Source organism: Larimichthys crocea, chromosome XIII (assembly GCF_000972845.2).
Source record: "Larimichthys crocea isolate SSNF chromosome XIII, L_crocea_2.0, whole genome shotgun sequence".
Classification (NCBI taxonomy): domain Eukaryota; kingdom Metazoa; phylum Chordata; class Actinopteri; family Sciaenidae; genus Larimichthys; species Larimichthys crocea.
The window spans coordinates 41,932,928-41,946,621 of NC_040023.1; the positions used below are offsets into that span (position 1 = coordinate 41,932,928).

Here is a 13,694-nt window from a genome sequence, read left to right on the forward strand (position 1 = left end):
ACAACGACACAAACTAGAAATGCAGCAAATATTCACATTTAAGAAGCAGGTATCAATAAATATTGAAGATTTCTACTTGATAAACATACTTAAATGATTAATCAATTGTCAGTTACGCTTCTGCATATTGACTGATTGATTATTCAACTGATCTTTTAAGCACCATACTCCACATAAAAGTAAAGAGGCCAAAGAGCTATAGACTTTTCCCTGAGCGAACATTAACACCTTTTTCCCTTCAAGAGATAAGTTATTACACCTTTCTACGCCCCTCTGCATATAAAAATACACACTTGCTCACTAAATGCCTTGTGGCAAGTGCTGAGAACGGTGCTGAGAATGATAATCTCCGCTCCTGTCTTCCCCCCCTGAGCCAGCTACAGGCCAGGTCATTGAGGCGGAAGGAGATCCTGTCGGCGGCGATGTATGCTGTGTCCGCAGGGGAACCGGCTTGCACACATTACATATGATTGACCAAGCTCCCTTTGCAACCAAGGAAGGCCATTCTAAGGTTGAAGAACATGTGCGCGTGTGTGTGTGTGTGTGTGTGTGTGTGTGTGTGTGATGTACATGACATGGTACAGTAACACTCATCCCTGAATAACTGAGGCAATAATGTGATATGATTTCGCATTCGGCTGCCACGCTGTGATCTTCACTGTTTATAATACTAAGTATACTTATTATGTAAATTACACAATCTGTAATTAGACAAAGTAGAAGTCATTAGAAAGGGCTCCTGCAGGTGAGCTGATGAGATGGGAATTGTCCTTGGCTGCAGTGATGTGTAACTTGCACCAAGTACAGCTGTAATGACTCACTCAAAGCACTAGGTGGAGGTATGGTGCTGCATTATGCTTAAAGAGCAAACCTCCCCTCTTTCTCCTCTGCACTCATTTTTTTCCTGTCCTCCTGCTCGTCTCCTCTTTCTTACACATTTTTCTGTTACACACATATAAAGGAGCACACACTTACCGACACTCACAGCCATCCCTCACTGCGTATGCATTGTGCCTACACACACACACACACACACACATGCACACACACACACACACACACACACACACACACATGCACACAAAGCTGTGGACACGCTCACACAAACATGCGCACACGTGCATACGTTACTAGGTCAGGCCTCCAGAGAGATTATTTTTCAATTACAAAATGTGGATCAGAAATGTCATAGCACCTCTCTCCCTCTCTTTCTCCCTCTCTCTCGCAATCTTTTTGCGCCGTTACAACTGTTCCTCTCTCTCTCTCTCTCTGTCCTCTCCTCCACTCCTCCATCCTTCTTTTCATCTCCACCCCTTGTCTTCGTTTACACACATGCTGAGGAAGATGAATATCAGTTCTCTTAACCAGTGTTTCTTTTTGGGCCATCAATCTTATCTGCGCTTTCTATCCCCGCTTGCTCAGATGTGAGATGACAGACTTTTGTCTTGTAGTGTTGCAGGAAGAGATGCTTCAAAGGGACTATATTAGATTTGGGGGGGGGGGGGGGGGGTGGGGTGATGGCGGTGGTGGTAGGGTGGGGGGAGTGGAGGAATAGAGAAAGATAAAGAGGTACAATGGGTTTGGGGATAGAGAGAATGGTAAGCAGATAGACCCGAGATGAAAGTAGGAGAAACAGGGTGCGCTGAATATGAATCTGGGTAGAATCCTGGACGCGAGCGGCGTGTAAAAAGTCAGAGAGTGATGCAGTCATTGAGAAACAGGTGAGAGGACGGCGGCGTGTGAGAGGAGCCGGATGCAAGGAAGGAAGAACAGGAGGAAGAGTGTGTGTGTGTGTGTGTGTGTGTGTGTGTGTGTGTGTGTGCCTAAGCACTCAATAGTATTTATGGATGAAGAGCTGCTGGGTAATACTGAGACAGTACAGCAAATTGTTCTTATTGTTTCAGGATTAACATGAATCTATTGATCAGTTATTCAATAAAATGTCAGAACGTAGTGAAAAATGACCATTAAAATCTCACAGAGCCGACGGTGATGTCTAATAATTGCTTGTTTTGCTTAATCTGCAGTCCAAAATCCAAAAATATTCAAATTACAGAGACATGAAAGTGATGAAAAAGCACATCCTCACATTTCTGCTGAATATTTGGAATAGTTTAGCAGTTTTTCTTGGTGAATAACTTAAATAATTACTGCTAATTGGCTATCAAAATCGCTGCCGATTAACTTTCTGCTGTCTGCCTAATCGTCTCAGCACTAGATGAGCATGCGACCTTGTTACTTTACTGTTGTGGTTATCACTTAGCCTCACCAGACATAACTACACAGCAGGAGGACCATTTGTTCCAAACGTAGAGACAGCAGGAGAAGAACAGAAGCGGAGGAGGAGGAGGAGGAGGAGGAGGAGGAGGGTAAAAAAATGACTCTGGACGAAGAGGAGAAGGTAAGGTGGTGCAGAAGGGAAAGAATAAAAAACAGGAGGGGAAGGCGAGTAAAAGGGTGGAGTGAGAAGAACGGGCTGGCTGTGTGAGAGGAGTCCCTCTAGGTGTATGCTGTTATATAAGCAGTCCACTTAGTGGCACAAGACAGAAAGGTTGCAGGGCAGAGAGGGATGGAGGGAGGAGAGGGAGAAGAGAAACAGAAGAAGAGGCTGAGAAGAGATTTAATAACTTACGGTGGTGGGAGGGAGGGGAGGGGAGGGGAGGGTGAGGGAGGGAGGAAATGCACTGAATGATGACAACAAAGGCGCAGAAAGAGAGGCTGAGGCCTAGACAGAGACATAGTGCTCCCCGGGGATGAACATATATGTGGTAAAAGTGCATAAAAAAGACTGATGGCTCTCATTCTCTCGTTGTCTCTCTTTTCCTGCAGTCCGTTCCCTCTCTCTCTCCGACTCTCCTCCTCTCTTTTTCCGCTGTGCATTGTCTCTGTGGTGGTTTTGCTGTCTCATCATCATTTTCCTATGAGTGGGAGCGCACAGCTAGTTAGTAAAGGCTGCACAAGCTGGTGAAGACTGCCAGGGGAGGCAGATAGAAGGGAGAGAGAGAGGGAGAGGGAGAGGGAGAGGGAGAGAAAGAGAGAGAGAGAGAGAGAGAGATGGGAAGAGAGAAGGAGGGGGACAAAGATAGCACCACTGCACCTTTTCACATCTGCGCTAAAAAGAGTCTTTGGAGAATACGCCGGTATCAATAAATAACAATGGTGAGGTAGCGCTACAGCTAAAGACACTCAGAAACATGCAGTGGACAGAAGCAGAGCATCTCCTACAGCCGGAGGAAATCTATAATTCCTGTAGTGGAAAAATAAAACAGGCAAACATTCTAAAGAATCATTTGTCAGGAGGAGGAATATGACACATAATGAGGAAATATTTCCCTCGTTTTCCACATGGGCGACGTCAATCTTTTTTTTCCGGTTTCGCTTTGCCGAGCTTAAAACTAAGACCAATGCATGTCTTCTGTCTGTTTCCCTGTATAATATTTTTGCCAGATTGCATCAAAGTGAAAGCAGAAGCCTGAGCTGCTGCCTTTCAAGGAAAATAATACCAATGCAATTGTATTTGTTGTTGTTGTTGCTTTTTTTTTTTACTGACATGAATGGATATGAAAAGTCTAAATCCACCAAGGTATTCTTCACAGTCTGAAGTTGGTGCTGTTTGTTCTGCTGCAGGTTTGCCCTACATTACTGCCAGAGGCTCCAACTGTTTTCAAAAATCCATTAAAAACAGCTGGAAGAGACAAGTTGTTGCTTTTGACAAGCGTAGTCCAACCTTGCAGAAAAGACAGTAATAGCTTCTGACTGAGGAAAAAAAAAAAAACACTTGTGAGTTTCAAGCTCTTCTTGGGTATTAATGCTGATAGGTACAGTAAGAATAAAATTACACCAGTATTATCCTTTGCAAATGCACATATCACATAACCATTAGAGGATTGCTTTTATGGAATTTGAAAACCAAATAACTGTTTTAAAGTGCTTTCATTTCTTGCCATCCTTACAAGTTTTCAAAACCTCGCTTTTTTTTCTGCCAGATTTTTTCTTCCTTATTCAGTTTTCTCGCAAAGATATCCAAGGACTCCCTCTCCTACTTCCTTTATGTGCTTGTTTTTCTGTGAAGCAATTACAAGTTACAAATCAAAAAGAGCACCATGGATTCAGAACGGTTCAATTTAAACTTTAAACTTCTAAAGACTTTTACATAAATGCTCCTCGTCGCTGCACAGGCTATCAAACCCTCCACACCAACGCAGTCTAATTAACAGCACAAAGTTGTTTTTTTTTGTTATATCATTATTGCTTTCCAAGATGGCTGCCATGAAAAATTAGCTAATTAAACTTTTTATTAAAGTAATTATGTAAAATCTTGTACTTGCTGCTGTACCTTCAGAGCGTGACCGCGTGGCTCTTGTACGAGCTTCTTTGAGTAAGGATGAGGTCAGTGAGGTGTCATCGCTGATGACCTTAAAAACACTCTCTGGGGTAATCAACATCAGCCTCATCAGGAGGATAAACTCCTGATGTGCGAAATGGCGTGACTTAAATACCATTCACCAATCGCCTGTTTACCACCGGCAAGACTCCTCCAATCGAGTCCCCTGGCAGCGACAAGCTAGGCTCTGCTGTTTTTCTCTGTACCTCAGCACCAAAACTCATTACTCGCGCACGCACACAAAAGACGCAGACAACCATCAGACATGCATGCGGGCGCACGCACGCACACACAAATTCTCCTGTGAGTCGTCACTGATTGAGTTAACGCCGCAATTAACGGCCCGCTTTACAATGTTTCGATCCAAAATGGAGGATTGAGGGTGGAACAAGTGCTGAGCCAGTCTGTTGGAAGAGGCAAACGCTGCAACTCTCTTCTATCACTATTAGACCACTGGGAGTCATCCGCCAGTTTCCTTCACAACCTCTGTCCACTTTGGCCTCAGAGAAATTGAGGAACATTACCTTTTCATATTTACCCATTCCTATATAAACCTCCCCACGGCTTATTCCCCGGCCTTCCACCTTTGCTTCGCTCATTCGAAAAAGCTCTGCCACATTTATTTCCCGGGCCTTTATTTAATTCTGGGCAGCTTTGCAATAATGTTTTTAACATTTACAGACATCAGCCTCGGAGATATCCCGTAAGGCTGCGGTGTGCATTGTCACCTGCAGTGCAAAGTGCGGCTGAGGAAATTACAAGAACACGTTGATGAATCAACCACCTTAATATCAGTTTAGCAATCTGAACCAATCATATTTCAGCTTTCGTGTACCCTGACTGACCTCAGTGTGGACGCCACATGTTTGCTGCTCTTTCCTATACAGTAGCTTCACTTGAGTTTAAACCAAACTACTGTATTTCACTTGTGATTATATCCACACTGCGCTCCCCTGCTAGGAGACACTCTGCTGCTGAGAAATGCTGAAATGCCAAAGCTTTCAAATGAATTAATCACTTCAGTAATTAATACATTTGTGTTGTCGTTGCCTGGTCTTGACATTTACGCTGCATGCCAACAACAATGAGGTGCAACATCTTCAGTAAGTACAGCATTAAATGCTCAGTTGCTGCAGCGGTTTGAACACGCAGTAAGTGATGGATTTCAGCTTTAAAGCGATACTTTATTGATCTCCTATAAGCAAAATCTCTTTGCTTCCTCCTCTCAGTGGGACATCGCAGTGCAGCCTCAGCTAAAGAAACGCATCCAGCAGCTTGTGGGGCCGATTTTAGCCGACACAAGGGCTGAGAAATGGATCTTTTATTTAAAAAGGAGGCTCTCTCTGTTCACCATTCCACCCTGCAGTTCAGTTCGCTTGGTGTCTCCATCTCCCCCAGCCTTGCTCCGGGCGTGCCTTTAGTAAAGTGGGTGGGGGCTCAAGGGACCCGTTCAGAAATGTAATGTATTAGCCAACTTAACCGAGGCTAATGCGCCTATGAGAGGGGCATGCAGAGTGTGTCACATATTAAGGAACACAGACTTTCTGGCAGCACCACTGGATTTATAGTCCAAGCTGGTGGAGGAGAGGCAGAGATGAGTCAGGACTCCAGCCTCTGCGGGTGGTAAAACAACATAAACCAAAAATACACACAAGCGGGGGGTTTGGGACCCTCCAAACAGGCCACGAGATGAAAAACATGACTGCTATTTAGAAAAAAAAAGTCTGATGTAAAGGATTCATCTGTCAGGGATTCTTTTTTTCTTATGAATTAATGCATCCGTTTGTCTATAAAGTATTCAAAAAGTATACAGAATTCCTGCCACGTTTCACACAGCCCAAAGGAACATCTTTAAGTCACTTGCTTTGTACGACCGACAGTCCAAAACCAAAATATATTCAATTTACAATGATACAAAAGAGAGAAAAACAGCAAATCCTCACACTTGAGAAGCGAGGAGCAGCCAATGCCTTAAACAACTAATTGAGTTTCACATTTTTCTGTCCACATATTGACTAATTATAATTAGATGTGTTATTTATTTGTGCTCAAATATGTCTTTCAGCTTTTTTCCAGTGGGATACTCAGCAGTATTACCTCTTCAAGCCTTTAAAACTTCACAAAACTTGCTGTGTTTTTAATGGGTTTGATATTGTGACAGCATTGCTTCAGTTGTTTGCGTCAGAGGGGACTAATATTATATTAAGGGAGGAAGTGTGAGTTCATTGATTTATTCTGTATATAAGTGAAAGCAAGGCTTATAGGAAACCAATCAAACCACATTATTTTATAGCCATTACACTGTGCAATCAACATTTATCATTGTGATAAGTTCAAGAAAAAAAAGTCTGCTAGTTTCAGTGAAAAAAAAAAACCCTGTTGGGAGACAGTGGCCTAATGCAAAGGGCAATTTGTATTTACTAGCTGGCTCAGTGGGCATCCTTATTTGAATTGTGGCAGTGAGGGAAACAAAACATGATCATGATCACCATAATAACACCATTTCCACAGCTCCAACCTCTGATTAAATAAGTTGCAAAGCATTATGGGTTGCTGCCAGCTCATTCAGAGGAAATATGAACAGGCATAAATTTCATTGATTAATCTATGTGGCTTAAGCTGCTCTTTACTTTCTAGACATCCACAGAGGAGGTTTAAATATCAAACAGAAATATGGATGACACAGTTGAATATTAAACTGCGGTTCTCCTCCAACTAGACTCTTTGCATAAAATACATGTAATAGAGGACACTGGGCATCTTTTTTTTCCCTTTTAGTGCAGGGAAATGTTTCCAAGGACCACTTGGGAATGTTTTTCTGGCTATAAATGGCCACTGTGCTTTGGGCTTTGCATTGGTGTGGCAGCTCAGACTGGCACCGATATGGCTTACACTTTAATGAGCAGTCAAATCCAACAGCAAACTCCCTATTTTACTGACTATGGAACTGAGATTATGAGTGGCTAAAATATCACTGCTATACCCTCTGTAATATCCAAAAATCTGGCTGTGTTAACATTTTAATGATAAAAAGAGGATGGATGACATGAAATGGAAAAAGATGATGGGGACACCCTTCTCTCCTAATGACAGGTATGATGAGGTGATGACAGACCGTGGTTGAGGCGAGCCTTACTGAAAAGTCATCCATCCGGCTGAGCTCAGGGCGTGATTATATCCTGCGACAAGCCGCAATAACAAGGGTCCATTTCTCTCAAGGTGAGGCTCTAATTGTACCTCACTATTAACGGCTTGATCGCCCACATCTGCTCTCTCGCTCTGTCCGCGAGCTCACTTCTCATTTGCTGTCTCACACCTGACGCGCCGCTGCCTCTCGCTCGCTATTCATCCGCTTTGCAGAATGATGTCGTCGGATCACGAAAAGCAGCACTCATTCTCATCATTCCTCTCCTCCACTCTCACCTATAAAGGTCTCACATTCATACACGGATAATGGAGCATAGATACCCTGTGGGAAAAGACTGTGTGTGTGTGCATGCGTGTGTGCATTAATGTTTTTCAGGTAAGGACAAATAAAATAGTTTCTCAGGTGACTGAATGTGGCACTGGGTGCAAATCAGAATGATTTGGGAGAATGTAGGAAGAGGACATGGCTCCAAAAATAAATACAGACAGGACCGGTTGTGAGTGACATGATTTTACAGTTAAAGATAGAGGAGGAGGAAAGTGAACTGACCTGTGCTGCTTTTTAAATTGAAAATATTGAACGCTCCCTAAATCAAACAGGATAGAGAAATCACTCTTTCTTTATGGATTGGTTGAATGTGAGCATGAATGTAATGTTTTTTATTAGTTAGGTTTTTTTTTTTTTTTTTCTGTTGTCACTATTTTCTAAAATAAGCACCTTTCATTGAATAACACATCTTTTCAGAACAGGATCCATCACAGCGAAAAAGTGTAAAAAATGTATGAAACCAGTATCATTTTTTTTTCAAGACAGAAGAGAAATGCAATTCACAAAAACACCATTTTGTATTTATATTCTGTTTGCTATTCTGTTAAACATCTGTTAAGTAATGGACCTCATTGCCATATGGTGTCTGCTGCATTATGGAGCGGAAAACTGTTTAAGTCTAAACTCAGAAAACGATGAATCATGTTGGAAATTAGACAATAAAATAGTGTACAACTGACAAAAAGTGAACATTCAAAAGAATCTGCACAAGCTTAAATCAAGGACACAGCCTGCTCTGCCTCACAGGAGTTATTATACAACTAGGCTAGCTAAAATGAAGCTGTTCAAATCAATATCTTTTCACTGTTCCGTCTACCCAGAGTGGAAATGAGACTGGCGGAAGATTCATGTTCTAGCCAGACGTGTGGGCACGTCGTAGCAAACCTGACAGTCAAAACACACAAATTTCTATTTTGTGTCTAGAATCCTGATGCTTAAATGTAAAGGGTGCTGGCCTTAGAGAGAGTCAGACGGAAAGCGAGATAGCAGAGGGGCTGTGACACACAAAAGGAGCTCTCATCAAGATGAATTCTCCACAGTGCATGCCCTCAGCGAGGGTGCCAGGCAGCGCCTGCCGTGTGGCCATGTCCAAAAAACAAAGTGCTTATCTTGCCCGCTGTCTGCTCGCTGACAGACCACAGCATACACTGAAGAAGAAGACTAACAGGGTTCACAGGTTCACACGTCATGCATCTAAATAATAAACTGACAAAGTATCTGAACGCACAATAACCACAAGACGGGAGTCAAATATAGCGAGACGAGAGGCTCGTGAGCCATGAGACAACTTCTATTAGCTTTATGAAGTGCAGTATGCAAGCTTTGAAGTTCAGTGTGCGAGGGGCTCGGCTGCTCTCGCAGGAAGTCAACCACAGTAGGGTGTTCACTTTCAAAAACCTCCGTCTTTAAGCCCCTACTCTGGCCTGGCACACATATCCCTCTCTCAGCGAGAGAGAAAGAGAGGAAAGAGAACAAAGAGAGGGGAGAGGGAGAGGGGGAGCGGTGGAGAAGAAGAAAGAAAGATGAAGGAAAGTAGTTCTGGGTCAGATTTAGACTGGACGATATTCAGCCAGCGCCAACCTAATTGATGCCAAGTAGAATAATCTGGTCTTTTATCTCCGAGCCATGGCAACCGCAGGGTTTCATGTAGGTACGCAGCCCTCCCCTAAAGACCGGCAAACACACACCAATGCACACACTTGTGCACTTTCAAAACTATTAAAGTAACGCCAAAGCGAAATGAACACACTCCCTGATGACTGGGGATAAATACAATGAACTTACACGCAGCGTTTAACATATAAACAGCCTCACGTTACGTCATTTCCAGCTTATCTAGCCATATCCCCAAATACACCGAACATACAGAAGCACAAACATACCAGAGCCGGCCTCCATAAATAATTCACCCATTTTCTTAAAATAACCCATCGCCCTTTTAAAATATACCCTCTTTTCTTTGTGCAAACAACCCTCCAGCTCGCACAGCAGAGTGGTCATGGAGTAATTATTTACACGTTCCACCAGAGAGCACTGATAAGAGCCTGTATAGGAGGAGAGAAAGAGCTGCTGGGTGAGGGGGGGATGAGGGGTGTTTGCTCAGGTAGCATGTCAATTTGTGGCCCATTAGCAGGTGATGCCAGGCCGGCATGTTCAAAGCAGCTCCCAAGGTACGTCGGACCTTTCTCTTCTGAATAATTGACCAGCCTCAGCCTACGTTTTCTCGCTTCCCGCCGTTCTATCTCTAACTCCTCAGCGTCACCTGCGCACTTCCTACCCCCCTATTGTATTCTTTTCTCCTGTACTTCCCTTCTCGCCGTCTTTTGTGCTTTTCCTTTCATACTTTCTTTCACCTCCCACTCTATCTTTCTTCTCCCTCTCCATCACTCTCCGTCTCCCAGGGCTATGAATTGTGAAGGTTGCCGTTACATATAGGTGCTTATGTAACCTAGGAGATAAAGAGGGGAGGCATTCTGAAAGCATTCGATGTGAGACATCCTCGGAGAGGCGAGGCATCTCTCGGCATGTTTACTTCTTCAGGACAATTTCTAACACCACAGCTGCTGTTCAGTAATGCATGCAGACAGTGAGGGGAGAGGGAAACAGGGAGGACATGGCGCAGGAGGCTGAAAATGCTACGTGTTGTCTGTTGTTTTCTGTTCTAACACTTCCAGTAGATTGAGAAGTGATTTTAGAGGACAGCTGAGAGGCTTGAATACTGACTGAGCTGTCTCAGGTGAACCTGCACAGATAGAGACCTGGAACGAAGTGAGAATTGGCAAGAGACTGGAGGACAGTTTGTTGATACTCAAAGAAATCCACCTGCTCTCTCTGAGTAACATCAGTGCCTACTCCTGAATATGAAAACCCCAACTTTGAATTTGATTCATTCCTTAGAATAAGGAATGAAATCAAACGCACCCCCCTTCCACCCTTCGATATGCAGCGCAGCATCTGGCCTGGGCCTTTAATGAATGCCACCTCATGCCGTCTCCTAATGGAATTGCCTTCTCTTGGAGTTCACTGCTGTGACACTGGCTCAGCAGTGGCAAAAAGATTACTAGAAAGATTAAAAGACAGAACAAACCAGAGGCTGCACATGACAGGCAGCCAAGTCCCAAGATCACACATTAGATAATTGGTGCAAAAAAAAAAAAAAAAAAAAAAAAAAAATCCCCCCGTCTCTCTCCTCTGTTTTCTGCTGAGGTCTGAAAATGGTGGGCAGCAGATCCCCGCCTGGCGTGCTGTCACACCTCCGCAGTGAAAACTGTTTGAAGAGGCTGGAACAAAGCCTGTGTGGTGTATGTTATGTCTGTGTGAAAATGTTGCCTTTGTGGGCTCAGTGATGAGCCTAAATCCAACAGCATAGTTATGCAGCTGGTTAGATTTAGGAACGATGCGGCGTCGATCTTACTGACACACACGGGCACGCAAGGATTCACACAAAGACGAGCGCACACACTTTCTCTTCCTCACTCCAAAACAAACACCCTTTCACTCCACTACACATGCACACTTTATCTCCCTCCCTTTTTGCGCCAGCGCATCTTTCTCTGCTTTATTTTTTCCACTTTGCTTCACCCTAACACTATCTTTCTATTTATCTTCGATGGGTAGTTGTCTCTCTCTCCACCTCCTCCCCCCTCGCAGAGCAGTCCGGCGATGGGCTTGTGCCCTTTCATAATTCATGGAGTTGTTCTTATGGCTCAGGCAGCCATGTCGGATGTGAATCTGTGCACCTCAAAGGCTCACTCAGCCTACACACCACCACAGCCGAGGGGGGTTACTGCTCGAGGTACTGTGCTCAGGTACCAAAGCTAAATCAACACGCTCAATCACACCTGGGTCACGCAGTACATGCAAACTCTCCACTTCTGTTTAAACCCCCAGAGACTTTACCACCTTTTTCTGAAAGTCAGCGTGGCACAATTTAATGCAGCCGACAATAACTAACGCTGAACAAAAAAAATTCAGCATTCTCACTGATCAACCTCCAGAGGAATGGAATTATAATATAATTATATCATCTTAATGTTTTGCAAGTTTTGATTCTGGGCATGATTAAATATTAAAAAGTTATTTTTACAAATGAAGAGTTTAATGCTTGAAGCTCAGTTTGATTGTTTCATTTGTGACTTTCTCTGCGTTTAGCATATTGTGACAGATATTTCACCAGTAAATATTCATAAACCTGCATTATGTTGTCCACTTCTTGTGTATGTAAACAGCTGCTCATCAAGCAGATGCAGAGCTTTGTTTTGGTCTCCACCAACTCCTGAGGGAAATATCTGCATGTCTTTAGTTGCTAAATGTTCATGAGCCAGTCTCTAACTTTATCTCCCATTTGGTGCTGGTGATGGTGGTAGACAGTGAGTTGGTTAGAACCTTTTAGCTGGAAACAACGCTATTAACATAAGAGAGCAAACGAAACATTAAAGTTGCGAGTCGTAAAAAAAAAAAAAAATAGAGCAGAGGGAATATGCAGAGATTATAATTCTCTGTGGGTTCATCACTACGAGAGACCTCTTTTAAATTATCTTTAATAATTCATCCATTGTTAATATAAAATATTGATTAGGTCAGATTTAAATATATTGATTTTAATCATATTGCCCGGCCCTGCCTTTAATCTGAGAACCAAAGGCTGTAATGTTGTTAAAACCAAACACTAACAGTAATTTAAAATATAATCTGCACACTAGAGTGAACAGTTAGACAGTTAATCTCTTATTTGTCAATTATTAAATTAATTGTTAACTGTTCTGATAACTGAGTCATAGTTTTGAGACATTATGAAATTCAAATGTGAACATTTTCTGTTTTTTTTTTTTTTGTCCTCTGTGACAGTAGACTGAATATATCTGGGTTGTCGACAAAACAGGACATTTGAGGACGTCACCTTGAGCTTTGGCAAACAGTGACTAATATTTTTTTACATTTCCACCATTTTATGGAGCAAACAAATAATCAATCACTCAATCAACTGAGAAAATGATCTGCAGATTAACTGATAACAATTGCTAGTCGCAGCTCTGCCGTATGCATGTATCTATGGACAAGAAACACACGAAAAGAAACACACTTTTTCAAATAATCAAACACCACGACACACCTAATTTGCTCTCGAGGTAAAATGATTTGATTGGTCACTTGACTGGAAGCTGAATAGAGCCGCGTGTCGTTTGGTTCTCGCTGTGGGTAAAAGGATCCATGTGGCAGAAAAACAAAGGATGAGAGTGTCTGCTAAAACAGGCAGCTGAATTACTGTGTTTCATGTGCACTGTATACTACGCACACACATCGATGAACACACATATTCATCTGCATACAACCCCATTAAACACACAGACACCTCAACTGCTAAGCACTCACAGCTGGGCTTTTCTTTTCCCACACACCCAGCTCAGATGAGTGACAGCTTTATGGACAAGCTGTGAACACAAAAGCACACTCACACATATGCACACATACATTAAACACACAGACACACACACACACCACAATCACACACACACACACGGCCTCACACCAACAGAATGAAAAGGAGACTCGTTAGCCACTTTAATCAATGTTAATCACTGCAGACTCGCCTCACTGTCAAGACTGCGACAATGTCTGTCTGAGAAGGAAGGGAAGGGAAGGAGGGACGGAGCAAAACAGACGGAGGGAGAGAAACACAGACAGACTGGGTGGAGCAGGGCGGGGAGAATGTAAAAATGTGAAATGGTATCCAAAAATATACACTGCCCATGGAGCGGTGAACCCATTGCAGTTTTGATGTACTTTATCTTGTTTTTCAAGGTCTGTTTCTTGGGTCCGTGTGGCTGAGCCTCG

General features: G+C 43.1%; 1 protein-coding gene across 1 annotated transcript in view; it reads right to left on the reverse strand.

The window, feature by feature from the left end:
* efna3a (ephrin-A3a) overlaps positions 1–13,694 on the reverse strand; it is a 59,614-nt gene that overhangs the window by 11,438 nt on the left and 34,482 nt on the right. The window lies entirely within an intron of this gene.